The sequence below is a fragment of the Mesoplodon bidens genome, assembly GCF_964165515.1.
Source record: "Mesoplodon bidens genome assembly, chromosome: 5".
Taxonomy (NCBI): domain Eukaryota; kingdom Metazoa; phylum Chordata; class Mammalia; order Artiodactyla; family Ziphiidae; genus Mesoplodon; species Mesoplodon bidens.
In genome coordinates this window covers 12718796-12732250 of record NC_138161.1, presented here as the reverse complement: position 1 = coordinate 12732250, position 13455 = coordinate 12718796, and positions in this window count along the sequence as shown.

The window sequence follows — 13455 nt, the reverse complement described above, 5'->3', positions numbered from 1 at the left end:
TGGATCATGGCCACCCAGATGAGTGTGTGAGTACTATAAGATCTTAAAATATATATTAACAGGTCAGTAATATTTAAGGAATGATCATGAGAAAAACCTTGGAACAAGGTGCATATTGCTTGTTTTTAATATATATAAATTTATTTATTATTTATTTTTGGCTGCACTGGGTCTTTGTTGCTGTGTGCGGGCTTTCTCTAGTTGCGGCGAGCGGGGGCCACTCTATGTTGCGGTTGCGCAGGCTTCTCATTGCGGTGGCTTCTCTTGTTGTGGAGCATGGGCTCTAGGTGCACGGGCTTTAGTAGTTGTGGCTCGTGGGCTCTAGAGCGCAGGCTCAGTAGTTGTGGAGCACGGGCTTAGTTGTTCCGCAGCATGTGGGATCTTCCTGGACCAGGGCTCGAACCCGTGTCCCCTGAGTTGGCAGGTGGATTCTTAACCACTGCGCCACCAGGGAAGCCCATGTACATTGCTTTTGATTCTGATTTATTAAGGAAGAAATTCAGTGGTGCTTGAAACTAAAGAAGACCAGGAGTGCAGGTGCTGGACTTACCATCAAGGGGTGGAGGGCTTTTGCCGTTGGCTGGGACAGGAGGTGACAGGGTCGGGCAGTGGGGAGAAAGGGCCAGGAAATGCAGGTCAGACCCTGGCTCTGCCACTGGCTTGCTGTGTGGCCTCAGGCCAGAGTCTTCACCTCTCCGAATATCAGCTGCTGATCTGGAAATTAGGAAACTGGGGAGCAGCCGATTTCTAATGTTTTTTTTAGCCTGGATGTGCTGAGGCAATGAAGACATAGCTGATCACACACACACACACACACACAGCAGCAGCAACAACAACAGCAACCAACTGACCAACCAACGAATCCTGCAGCACACACTGCAAGTGTGGAGGACGGAGGAGAGTGGGGTCGTGCTAACTGGGCCAGAGTGAGGAAGTCGAACAAGGACATGAGTCCTCCTGGGAGGGGGGCGGCTGTGGGAAGCCCCCTGGACAGCAGCACAGAGGACATGGGTCAGCTGCTTCCAGGGCATCAGTTTTAATCTAAAGGTAAAAATGGGTGAACTCATAGCCCAGATCAGAGAGATCCAAACTCTCCAAGGATCTAGAGGCCCAGCAAAGGGGTACATGAAACAGAGTAAGGTCTACTTGGAACATGGGCTCTCAAACTTGAGTACTCATCCAAATCAATAGGGCAGTTTGTTGAACGGAGAGATTCTGAGGACCCACCCCCAGAGGCTCTGATTCGGTGGGTTTGGAGTGAACCTCTACTTTTTTTTTTTTTTTTTTTGCAGTACACGGGCCTCTCACTGTTGTGGCCTCTCCCGTTGCGGAGCACAGGCTCCGGACGCGCAGGCTCAGCGGCCATGGCTCACGGGCCTATCCACTCTGCAGCATGTGGGATCTTCACGGACCGGGGCACGAACCCATGTCCCCTGCGTCGGCAGGCGGACTCGCAACCACTGTGCCACCAGAGAAGCCCGAACCTCCACTTTTTAACAAGCTCCTCAGCCATCCAGATACAGGTGACTAGTCCATGCACCAGTTTAAGAAATGTGGCTCTGAGGGATGGAGCCTGTTGACAAGGACAGGGAGGGACATGAGCACCAGTGTGCTCACCACATCTGGACAAATGACCTGAGTCACTTGAGACGATACCTCTGATTGTATCCAGGTGCAGTAGCTGGTGGCAGGAATTCTATTACCACACTCCCAAGAAGGACAGCTGGACCTCAAGGGCTGCAGTGAGAGGAAGTAAAGAAAGGTGGTTCCCTGGCACACAGTCTCCGAGGAGAAAGCCCCCCGCCCACTTTTGCTCCCACGTGTAGACAAGAAAGAGTTGAGCGTAAGACAGGGTGATGGGGAACCAGCAAGAGTAGCCCCCCGTATGGGAGTATGGAAGCTAGTCTCCAAAGATGGCTCTGAATGAAGCACACCTCCCGGGACCCATGCCCTTGTGCAGTGCCCCCTCTCACACTGGCCTGGGCTGGCCTGACTCATGGATCAGCAGGATGCAGTGAAGTGACATAGTGTCACCTGTGAGGCTGAGCCTTAAAGGGATCTGCGGCTTCTGTCTTCACCTCTTAGAATCTTTCTTCTTGAACAAAGCCACCATGTGGCGAGGAAGCCAAAGCAGCCAGGTGGAGATGCCACAGCAGAGAGGAACTGAGGCCTGGACCAAACAGCCCCAGCTGAGCATCCATTATAGACCTTCTAGCTATCCCCGCATCTCAGCCAGCACCAAGTTAATCGGAAGAACTGCCTGGTAAGCCCACAGAATCATGACAGACAATACATTTTCATTGTTTTGAGTTACTAAATCTTGGCCTAGTTTGTTACACAGCAACATATAACTGAAGTAGGGAGTTTCCCCCAGAACTGACATCCTCACATCTAAATTCTGGGCTTGAGCAAAATTGAGATGGTCATCTATTGTGTGCTGATGCTTAGACCTGCTTGCAAAACCACACTATTTTCAGGAAGAGTGGTTTATTCTCAAGCACATTACTGTGATCCTGCTTATTAGAAAAAAAAAAAAAAAACTGCTGTTTTTCCTACCAATTTGCCAAATAATAGTACAAGATTGAAAGATAATGAGAATTAGGAAGTTTTGAGACATACTCACGTTCACACACACTTACCACTAACCATAAAATAAAAGGAATTATTAATACTAAAATTTTCCAATTTTAACATTAATAAATTATAGCCAGGACTGTGTATCAGACCATCCAGTTGTTTCAGAGGAGTTAGGACGACTCTTTGGAAGACATATGTTTGTAGTGCTCAGTAGAAAGACATAATTACTATCTTCAGGTTGCCTTGTTCCCTATCCTTATAATGAGTAAGATATTTAGAGTCCCGAACTGTTGATGTCACATTTCAATAAGTAATGCAGAGATTTGACAACATTTCCATATTCCTCTTTTCAAGTCTGAATGCCTCTGCCTTAATCCAAGCTCCTTGGCATTTATTACTGTTTGTTACACTAACAAGTAAGATTATGAGAATTCTAATGAAGGCTTCCAGTGAAAACTCTGTGATTAAAATGCCATAATAACAGTTGCATGCATTTATGTGCCTGATTACCATAATCTATTTAGCACAAGTAAACATACAAACAGAAGGAGAAAAGCAAACCCACTGACACTTCAGCTAAAGGAGAATTTGAAATGCGAGAGAGACAATGTAAATATGTAAATGTCTTTGTGTATCCTTTTCATCCCTCTCCTCTCTCATCCTTGTCTTTTTTTTTTTCTGTTTGCTAATGAGAAGACTATACCATCACATGTGGTCCCTGCTCTACCAGGCTGAGGTGCATTTGGGGGCCATCTGCTGGGACCAGCATCCTAAACAATGCCACCCAGAAAGGGCTGGATATATTTGAAGCCACCTTTGACATCATGGACTAGAAGGAATGGTATCTCAAAGACTCCAGCCTTTGATGCCTTCAATGTGAACACTTAGTTCAGCTGTTACTCCATGAATGCAGGGTCTGGAGGAGCGGGGGCCATGCGTACCCTGCCCATCCCCTCCCCACCATCGCCCTTCTCCCACCAACACCACACTGTCAACAAATTAGCAGCAATCATGCCAGATTTCTCAGTTACCCTCCCTCTGGATCTCTGCTGGCTTCTTTATTTTTCATTCTTAATAAAATGTCAGGCAGGAGAGTGCCTGGCATCTTCCGCTTGGTAAGGGTTTTTACAAAACTTTTAAAAAGTGGAACTGAATACTTTAGTTTAACAGTGGGTTAACGGTAACAACCCCTCTGGGGAAATAAACGACAGAAACTTGCCAGAATCCCAAACATGTCGTGCTAAGGAGATGGCATAGGCATGTTCTTTTCTCAAAGAAGAAAATTTCTCAAACACAAACGTGAGGTATTTATCCTCATACAGAGGGAACATTTACAGCCAACATCTATTGAGCTGTTACTATGTCCAGGCCCTACTCTAAATGCTTTCCACGTATTATTAGACTTGACCCCCACGATAAACTTGTGAGGAAGATCAACTATAGATGATATAGATCTACTACAGATACCTTACAGAAAGTTTAAATAGTTGCCCAGGAAAGACTCTAGTTTAGTAAGTGAGGAAATTAGAATTCTAACCCAGGCAACCTGAATCCACAGCCTGCACTTTGAAACAGAAACCTATCTTAAAGTTTTGTAGCCTCCATAGTTAAAGAACCATATGTCTTAGTGGAAAGCGATATATCCTAGAAACAAGAGCGTGTAGTGCCTGATGCATAGTAACTCTGTAATATATGCTAGTTACAACCATCCACAGAATCATCATCATCACAACAATAATACCATTCTTCTTAGAAGAGATAGCTGTTTCCACCTCTACACATTTCCAACACACACATGCATTTTTCAAATTAAAAGATTTTTAAAGGAAGGAGGTCAGTGGGATGCAAAGAGGTAACAACATTTATCACTAAAAGCGAAATAGCCCATTGTTAGCCCACCCAGCTCCACACTTACCTGCACATATGGTGGGTCCTGGAAACCAGCATACTAAGCACCATAAATGGCAAATAATCACAAGGGTAGGTTAAAGAGACAGCCTGCCCCATAATTTAACCAATTTAGCATTTGGGGAGTAGTCTGTCTGTGCCTATCTTGGGAATTTTGTAAACAATAGATTGAAAGAGAAATTAGGGGAGGCAGACAATATTTTGGAATCAACCTAATAAACATGAACAGCTGAGATGCAGACCATCCGCACGATAAATGAGGGGCCCTTCGTCGCAGATGAAAATCAGTGTCGGCCTCCCCAGGGTCTGTCCTCCGGCAGCGGCTCTGTGCCTGAGCAATGTCATCTACCTGCGGGATGATTTCCACTCACCCTGATGTGCTCTTGTACTCCCCTCCAGTCCTCTTGCTCAATCCCCTGGACAACACCCCCACGTGGGCATTGGGCATCGCTTCTGGGTGTCCCCCTTGCATCTCTAACTCAACACGTCCAAAACATCAACTCCTTCTCATCGAATCTCCATCCCAGATGATGATTTGGGATGACATCCCTCCCATCAAGCCACCCAAGCTTAGAAAACTATTAAGATCCTAGACTACCCTGCACCTCTACTGTCCACAAGGCTTGCTGATTTTACCCCCTAAGAACGTCTTCATCTGTCACTCCTTCTCTGTATCCCCGTCACTGCCCACCCTATTAGCTTGCTAGGCTTGCCGCTACAAAGTACCACAGACCGGTGGCTTAAACAGTAGAAAGTCATTGTCTCACAGATCTGGAAGTTCAAGATCAACATGCAGGCAGGGTTGGTGTCTTCTGAGGAGCTCTCTCCTTGGCTTATAGATGGCTGCCTTCTCCACATGTTTTCGTGTGCTCTTCCCTCTGTGGGTCCATGTCCTAATCTCATCTTCTTCTTTTTTTTTTTTTTTTTTTTTTGCGGTATGCGGGCCTCTCACTGTTGTGGCCTCTCCCGTTGCAGAGCACAGGCTCCAGACGCACAGGCCCAGCAGCCATGGCTCACGGGCCCAGCCGCTCCGTGGCATGTGGGATCCTCCCGGACCAGGGCACGAACCCGTATCCCCTGCATCAGCAGGCGGACTCTCAGCCACTGTGCCACCAGGGAAGCCCTCATCTTCTTTTAAGGACACCCTAACGACCTCATTTTAACTTGATTACCTTTTAAAGACGCTATGTCCAAATGCAGTTACATTCTGAGGTACTGGGGTTAGGGTTCAACACAGGAATCCATGTGGGGGGGACCATTCAGCCCCTAACAGGGTCCTGGTCACCTGCCACTGGACTACAATCAAACCCTGCATTCTCCAAGTTTTCTATAGTATGAGACCCTTATTTTCCACATTTTCTAACAAGGACCATGCCTTATTTCTGTTACCAGAAAAACAATAATCAACGCATTATTTTGAATAAAGTGGTGGTGATCATTCAACTCAGGGAAGCCTCCTTGGACAATCTCTGTGTCTTCCTTGAAGCCTCTTCTCTCCTGTCATGTTTCTCCATTTGCCATCCCATGACCTTGAATCTGGTCTCTCCTCTTAAATTGATTTCCTTTGTACAGGCTGACACATCAACTGGGTGGTCAGTTGGATTTTGGTGTGGGGTCACCCTCCTCAGTGTCACATGTAATAGTTGACAGGCACCAGAAATCCTGGAGAGCACAGTGGTCTTGAATGGGGTGGTTAGTCATGATTTAGCTCTTGTCAGGGAACAATTCTGAAATCGAAACATGGTCTTATGTTCTCCCATGCACATAGTAGATTTCATGGATCTTTATCCTAATTCTGCAATTTAGAAAACTGTGGTTGACTTCCCCTTATAGGGGTGTAATGGAGACACACAGTCCTGCCCGTGTCTATCTAGATCCCAGCCCTCCAGGCTTCACCAGGCAGGTGGAACCACACCGTGGCTGCCCCCCCCATACCTCATGGGGGGCAAAAGTAGCACCTCTAAATTCTAGCAAGAGGCAGAGGGTTGGTCCTCTGGAAAGTGGAGCTTGGATCCTGGTCCCTGAGATAGAGAGATACTTGGGACAGGGATAAGAAAGCCTCTGCAGGGCCCCATCCCTGAAGCCCTTCCTTACCCATCCTTTCAGAATGTGTAGATCTCCCCCCTTGAAGGGGTCTAGCCCTGAGGAAGTTCACTCCCACCTTCTGAAGTTCTACACTGACTTCCACCCTGGACAAAACTAGGGAGATGGGGACCCCTGTTGGGCTGTATCAGTCAGGATCCCAACAGGAAACAGCACACCCAAGTTAGGATACTTTGAGGAAGGTTAATTTACACGGGGATGGATTACAATGATGGGGTCAGGGTGTAGGGGGACTACAAGAAGAAGTGCAAGGACTGAGTTAGCAGCATCCAAGTTATCCCCACCCTTTGGCCCAAAAGGACAAGGGGAGAGAGAGGTTACCGGAACCCAGAGGAGAGAAAGTCCTGCAGGATGGGATGCCTTAGAAGGATGTGACCTACTACTGTGGGACACAGTCAGCCGCAGGAGACCTCAGAAGCCAGGCTGATTAAGGTCCCAGTTTCCTCCCTCCCATCAGGTTGACTGAGGTCAACCAGAGGAAGCCAGGGGCAGAGAGCAGAGTGGAGACAGTGGAGAGAGACCCTGGAGAAGCAAAAGCTAGTGACCTTTTCTCCAAGCCAATGGCTGAGCCTATTTTGGAAGCATTTCCAGGAGCTGCTGTAACAACAAACTTGGTGGCTTAAAACAACAGATATTTATTCTGTCACAGTGTGGAGGTCACAAGTCTGAAATCAAGGTGTCGGCAGGGCCATGCTCCTTTCAAAGTCTTTAGTTAAGAATTCCTGCTGGCCTCTTCCAGCTTCTGGTGATTTCAGGTGGTCCTTGACTGTAGCTGCATCACTCCAGTCTCTACCTTCTTCTTCACATGGCCTTCTCCTCCTCTCTATGTCTCCCCTCTTCTGTCTCAAATCTCCCCCTGTCTTGCTCTTACAAGGACACTTGTCACAGGATTTGGGGCCCACCTGGATAATCCAGGATGATCTCAAGGTCTTGCAAAGACCTTTTTTCCAAATAAGGTCACATTCACAAGTTCCAGGGGTTTGCACATGGACATGTATTTGGGGGACCTCCAATCAATCCACTGCAAGGGACAAACCTCTTTCTTTTGTACATCTTTATTAGAGTATAATTGCTTTACAATGGTGTCTTAGTTTCTGCTTTATAACAAAGTGAATCAGTTATACATATACATATGTCTCCATATCTCTTCCCTCTTGCATCTCCCTCCCTCCCACCCTCCCTATCCCACCCCTCCAGGTGGTCACAAAGCACCGAGCTGATCTCCCTGTGCTATGTGACTGCTTCCCACTAGCTATCTATTTCACATTTGGTAGTGTATATATGTCCATGCCACTCTCTCACTCCATCCCAGCTTCCCCTTCCCCTTCCCCATGTCCTCAGGTCCATTTTCTTTTTTTTTTTTTTTACATCTTTATTGGAGTAGAATTGTTTTACAATGGTGTGTTAGTTTCTGCTTTACAACAAAGTGAATCAGTTATACATGTACATATATTCCCATATCTCCTCCCTCTTGCATCTCCCTCCCATCCTCCCTATCCCACCCCTCTAGGTGGTCACAAAGCACCGAGCTGATCTCCCTGTGCTATGTGACTGCTTCCCACTAGCTATCTGTTTTACGTTTGGTAGTGTATATATGTCCATGCCACTCTCTCGCTTGGGACAAACCTCTTAATTCTTGGAAATAGCCCTGGAAGGAAGCCCCCACCTTCGGGAGACCTGCTGGCCCCTGCTGAAATCCATCCCTGAGCCTCAGGAGGGAGGCTCAGGTGGCAAGTTCTGCCTAAATCAGCGTCAGAATTAGGGACCAAGGGCAGCTTAATGCACCAGGTTGCCCCTTGGGAGCAGCTGCCTGCCTCACCATGGAAGACCTAGGCAGAGCTCAGTGCAGGCACCCACGTTACCCTGGGAAGAAGGACCCAGGAACAGGCCTTCCTGGCATGAGGACCCAGGGCTGGCTGCCCGCCAACTCTCTCACGCCTTAGTCTTACCAGGGATGCTCATCTCCTGGAAACTCATGCTGCCCACGGCACATCAGCTTTCTACAAAAAGCTCAGCCCGCAGCCTTCCCTCCCATTGGGTTGGCTTCAGCATCACCGCTTCCTGAATGAAACAGTGAGGGACCAGGTTGTGCTCCCTTAGAGGCTCTTCCAAAGGGAAGATGGCCTCATGACATGGTGATATCTTAAGTCTTGTTATGATTGTGCCCCGGGTATTAGTTAGGATTCAGGCTCAGCTGATAGAACAAAGATGTCTGCAGTGGAGAGATGCCTCTTCAGACCTCAAGAAAACCCAACACAACAATGGATTTAACAAAGCAGAAGGAGTTTTGCTCTCATATAAGAGAATAAAGGATTGGTCCTGGGTGGGTCTGGCACTCCATACTGTCAGGGACCCAGGTTCCTCCCTCTCTTTTTAAAAAAATAAATTTATTTATTTTCAGCTGTTTTGGGTCTTCGTTGCTGCGTGCAGGCTTTCTTTAGTTGTGGCGAGCAGGGGTGGTGTTGTGGTGCACAGGCTTCTCATTATGGTGGCTTCTCTTGTTGCGGAGCACAGGCTCTAGGAGCGCGGGCTTCAGTAGTTGTGGCACGTGGGCCCAGTAGTTGTGGCTTGCAGCCTCAGTAGGTGTGGCGCACAGACTTAGTTGCTCTGTGGCATGTGGGATCTTCCCTGACCAGGGCTCGAACCCATGTCCCCTGCAATGGCAGGCTGATTCTTAACCACTGTGCCACCAGGGAAGCTCCCAGGCTCCTCTCTTAAAGCTTTTTCATATGCGGCCCCATGGCCACCTCAGGATCCTGGTGGCTCTTCCAGCCCAAGCCATCAGGTCAAAATTAGAGATTCAAGCCAGCAGGAACAGAACGAGAAGGACATCACTGGAAGTTGCACACACCTCTTCTGTTTACATCCTGCTGGCCAGGACTTGGTTACAAAGGAGGCTGGGAAATGTAGTCCTTGTTCTGGGTGGCCATGTGCCCAACCAGAAGTTCTATGCAGAAAGTGGAACAGATTTGTGGGAACAACCAGCAATGTTTGCCATATGACTTGGGGTGGCAGGGGGTTAATCACATACACCCTACTGTAACCACCTTCCAGGGCTGTTGAGAGAATCAAAAGAAATTATAATAATATTCACAATAGCAATTACTTTGTTAACATGTTTGAAAGCAGAGATGCTGTCTGTTTTGTTCACTGCTGGACCCCTGGCACCTAGGACAGTTCCTGGCACAGGAAAGAAGCCCAATAAATATCTATTGAATTATATGTTCGAAACATAAATATTCCTCAGCAGAGATAATGCACTGGCAAAAAAAAAAATGCACTGGCATACTTGGACCATTCTACGCAACTACTTGGAAAAGTCATTAGTAAATCATTGAAAGGACTGAAAATGGTACCAGATGTTGAAATCTATTATAATTTGTACCTTGATGTTTTGAAGGGGGAAATGACATTTTATTAGTCTATCCTGTAGAGTCATAGCGGTCAGCTTGTCACCTATTGTGACATCCAAATTGGAGATCACATTGTCCCTGCACTCAGGAAAATAAGAGTGAGCATTTAAATTAGCTGTCAACCAAGCAGTCTCTCTTCTACATTGTGACATAAATTGGGAAAACACTTAGGTGACAATTCAGCAACATCTATCAAAATTACAACTGCACAGACTGTCTGATCTAATAATTCTAAGTCTAGGGATTTATCCACATGATATACTATATATATGCAAATGACAATTTACAAGACTTTTTGCAGCATCGTTTGTAATAGTATAAGTAATAGTATGTGTAATAGTATAAGGTTAGGAACATTATAAATTTGTCTTTCAACAGAGCAATGGCTAAATAAACAATGGTACATGCCTATTACTGGAACCCTGTTCCTTTTTTAAAGGAAGAAGCTTTTAATGCACTACAAAGAAGTGATCTCCCAGGTATTAATTGAAAAAAACAAGGTAGAGAGCCATATGTATAGTATGTTACCATTTGTATAAAAAGGAAAACAGGGACTTCCCTGGTGGTGCAGTGGTTAAGAATCTGCTTGCCAATGCAGGGGACACGGGTTCGAGACCTGGTCTGGGAGTATCCCACATGCTGCGGAGCATCTAAGCCCGTGCGACACAACTACTGAGCCTGCGCTCTAGAGCCCACGAGCCACAACTACTGAGTCCGTGTGCCACAAGTACTGAAGCCCGCGTGCCTAGAGCCTGTGATCCACAACAAGAGAAGCCACTGCAATGAGAAGCCTGCGCACTGTAACGAAAGGTAGCCCCCGCTCGCTGCAACTAGAGAAAGCCCACGCAGCAATGAAGACCCAATGCAGCGAAAAATAAATAAATAAATAAATAAAATAAATTTTAAAAAAAGAAAAAGGGAAACAGAGAGAGCGCGCACACACTGGTGGGACCGACAGGGAGTGTGTGTGCGTGTGTGTGTTTGTGTGTGTGTGTGTGTGTTTGCTTGAATTTGCATAGAATACCTCTGGAGGAATAAACAAGAGATGGTGACTGAGGAAGGGAATTGAGTGGCTGCCCTCAGCCCACAGGAATGGGAAGCAAACTTTTCATGATATGCTTCTGAATTTTGAACTATGTGAACATGTTACCTATTCAACAAATAAAGATGAAAATGACTAATTAGTTTCATCTCATGGTCTTATATATATTCTTTAAAGTCTGTCTATCTAGATCACTCTGGTTGATTGTCCTCCAGATAGGACAAACTATTGTTTTTGCAATTACAACAAGAAAAAAATGGACTCAACTGCAAGTTTCAGGCAGTGGCTAAAAGCACCATTCTGGGGACCCCGTGGAGAAGCTGCACTCAGTGTAGGAGGCTCCTTGATCTCTCTTTATCTGTGTCTCAGGGTGTCCTCACTTCTCTGTGACTGAAGGAAGCAGAAAGGTACCATCAGGAGCCTGTGTGCCCAGATTCCAATGCTGTGATGCTCGATTTTGAGGTGAGGGTACTTGTCCTCCTTGAAAATGGACAGAGGTTTGTTGCCCCTCTGACTGCTCTGGTGAGCATTTTAATGAGCAAGTGTATTATTGTAAATATGTGTATTGTGTGTGTGTGTGTACCTTGTAAGGTAGAGAGTGATCTCTATTCAGGGGAAAAAAATCAAAATAGAGAAGAGTGTACGGAGTATGCGACCACTTGGGTACGAAAAAGGAAAAAAAAGATCTTTAAATATATAGTTTGTACTTTCAAAGAACATTTCTGGATACACAAGAAACTGTAACAAGAGCTGCCTCTGGGGGAAGGTCCGTTGTACCTGGGAGACTAACTTTTAATCAAATACTCTTTGTGCCATTCGAGTTTTATTTTAAGCATGTGCTACATAGCACCTATTCAATACATGTTCTAAAAAAGAGAGAATCCAGTTTATATGATGTAGTTTCTTTCTCTTCCTCTTCCTCCTCTTTCCCTTCCCATCCCTACCTCCCCCTCCCCCTTCCTCTTCTTCCTCCTCTCCTTCTCCTTCTTCTTCCGATGGAAACTGTAAATACGACCAAAGCAGAATGGCTTCTTTGCTTACACTTAGCTTCAGAAGTGGATGACCTTTTTTGTTGTTGGAAATGGGGAAAGAACAAGGAAATCGAATGTTTAAAACTCCTGCATCTTCTGAAATCACAGAACTTCTGCCCTGGTCTCAGTTCCAGACCAGAAATGTTCTGTTCACACTTTGATCTTTTCTCCTTTGAGCCAATGCAAGCTACAGACGGATGGGTCAGCGCTTCCTGCATATCTGACTCCAGGCAAAATGGGAGCCAGTCTTCCTTACTGCACCTTTGGGTAGAGACTCCTCCAAGGAGATCCAGCAACTGGCAGAGAGGCCAGCAGTGGCCAAGAGGGGAGCTCACTTTCCAGGCTTAATCAGGCAGCAATCCTGACCCCATGGTCCTCCCACCACAAGGGCACACACATTGGAAACCTGTTTTCAGGGTTTCTGGCTTTGACGGGCTTTTCAGGGCTGGACAGGCAAAAGAGGGAAGGATCCAAAGGGAATAGATTGGTGCGGGCCTACACTGTTAAAGGGGTCAGGTGGATCTTGTATTGTGGAAAGATATCCAAGAGACGCTAAGAAATGAAAGAACCAGGTTACAAAGCCTGTACACAGTCTGGAAGGACTTCACGAAAATCTTTGACAGTGACTTGTTCTGGAGGAGGAGAGTTGGGCTAATGGTGACTTTTGCTTTCTCTTATTTCAAAGGTTTTGTTTTGTTTGTTTACAATTGGGCAGGCATCTTTTTTTTTTTTTTAATGCTTACTGAATTTTCTTTGACCGATAGTCGAGGCAGTGGGAGCAAGGACTATTCAAAAGCTGGGGAGAGGTTGTGGAATCTTCAGGAAATAGCCTTGTCAGCCCCAGAAAGGGTCTGTGTCTAGAACTGGAAGCCCCAGGGACCCTGGGGAGACGAGCATACCTGAGGATGAGGCTCCCCCCAAAGACCGAAAACTGCCTCTCAAACCCCAATGTGCCCATGAATCACCGGGAGACCTTGGTTAATTTAGATTCTGTCTCACTGGGCCTGGATGCGCCTGCGACTCTGCGTTTCTAATGAGCTTCCCTGCAGCCCTGATGCTGCGGGTCCCAGACCACAAGAGGCTGGAGAGAGGTGGGCGCGTGCGCGCACGGAGTCCCCCTGAGGTTCCCGGCTCTCGGGAGCCCGGCAAGACTCATTTTAATAACGGGAGGTGAGGGCGCTGGGGGTAGGGGGAATGTCAGCCAAACGCACTGGAGGAGAACGAGAAAGAAGGATAAAGGGGAGGGGGAGAGACTCACAGAGGCGAGAGGAAGAGAGCGGAAAGGCAAAGAGGAAAGGGAGAAGCAGGAGACCTTGCCCAGCTCCCGTCTTTCCCGCCGCCTTCTTCAAGCCCAAGGCCATGCGCGCGGTGTAGAGCGCCC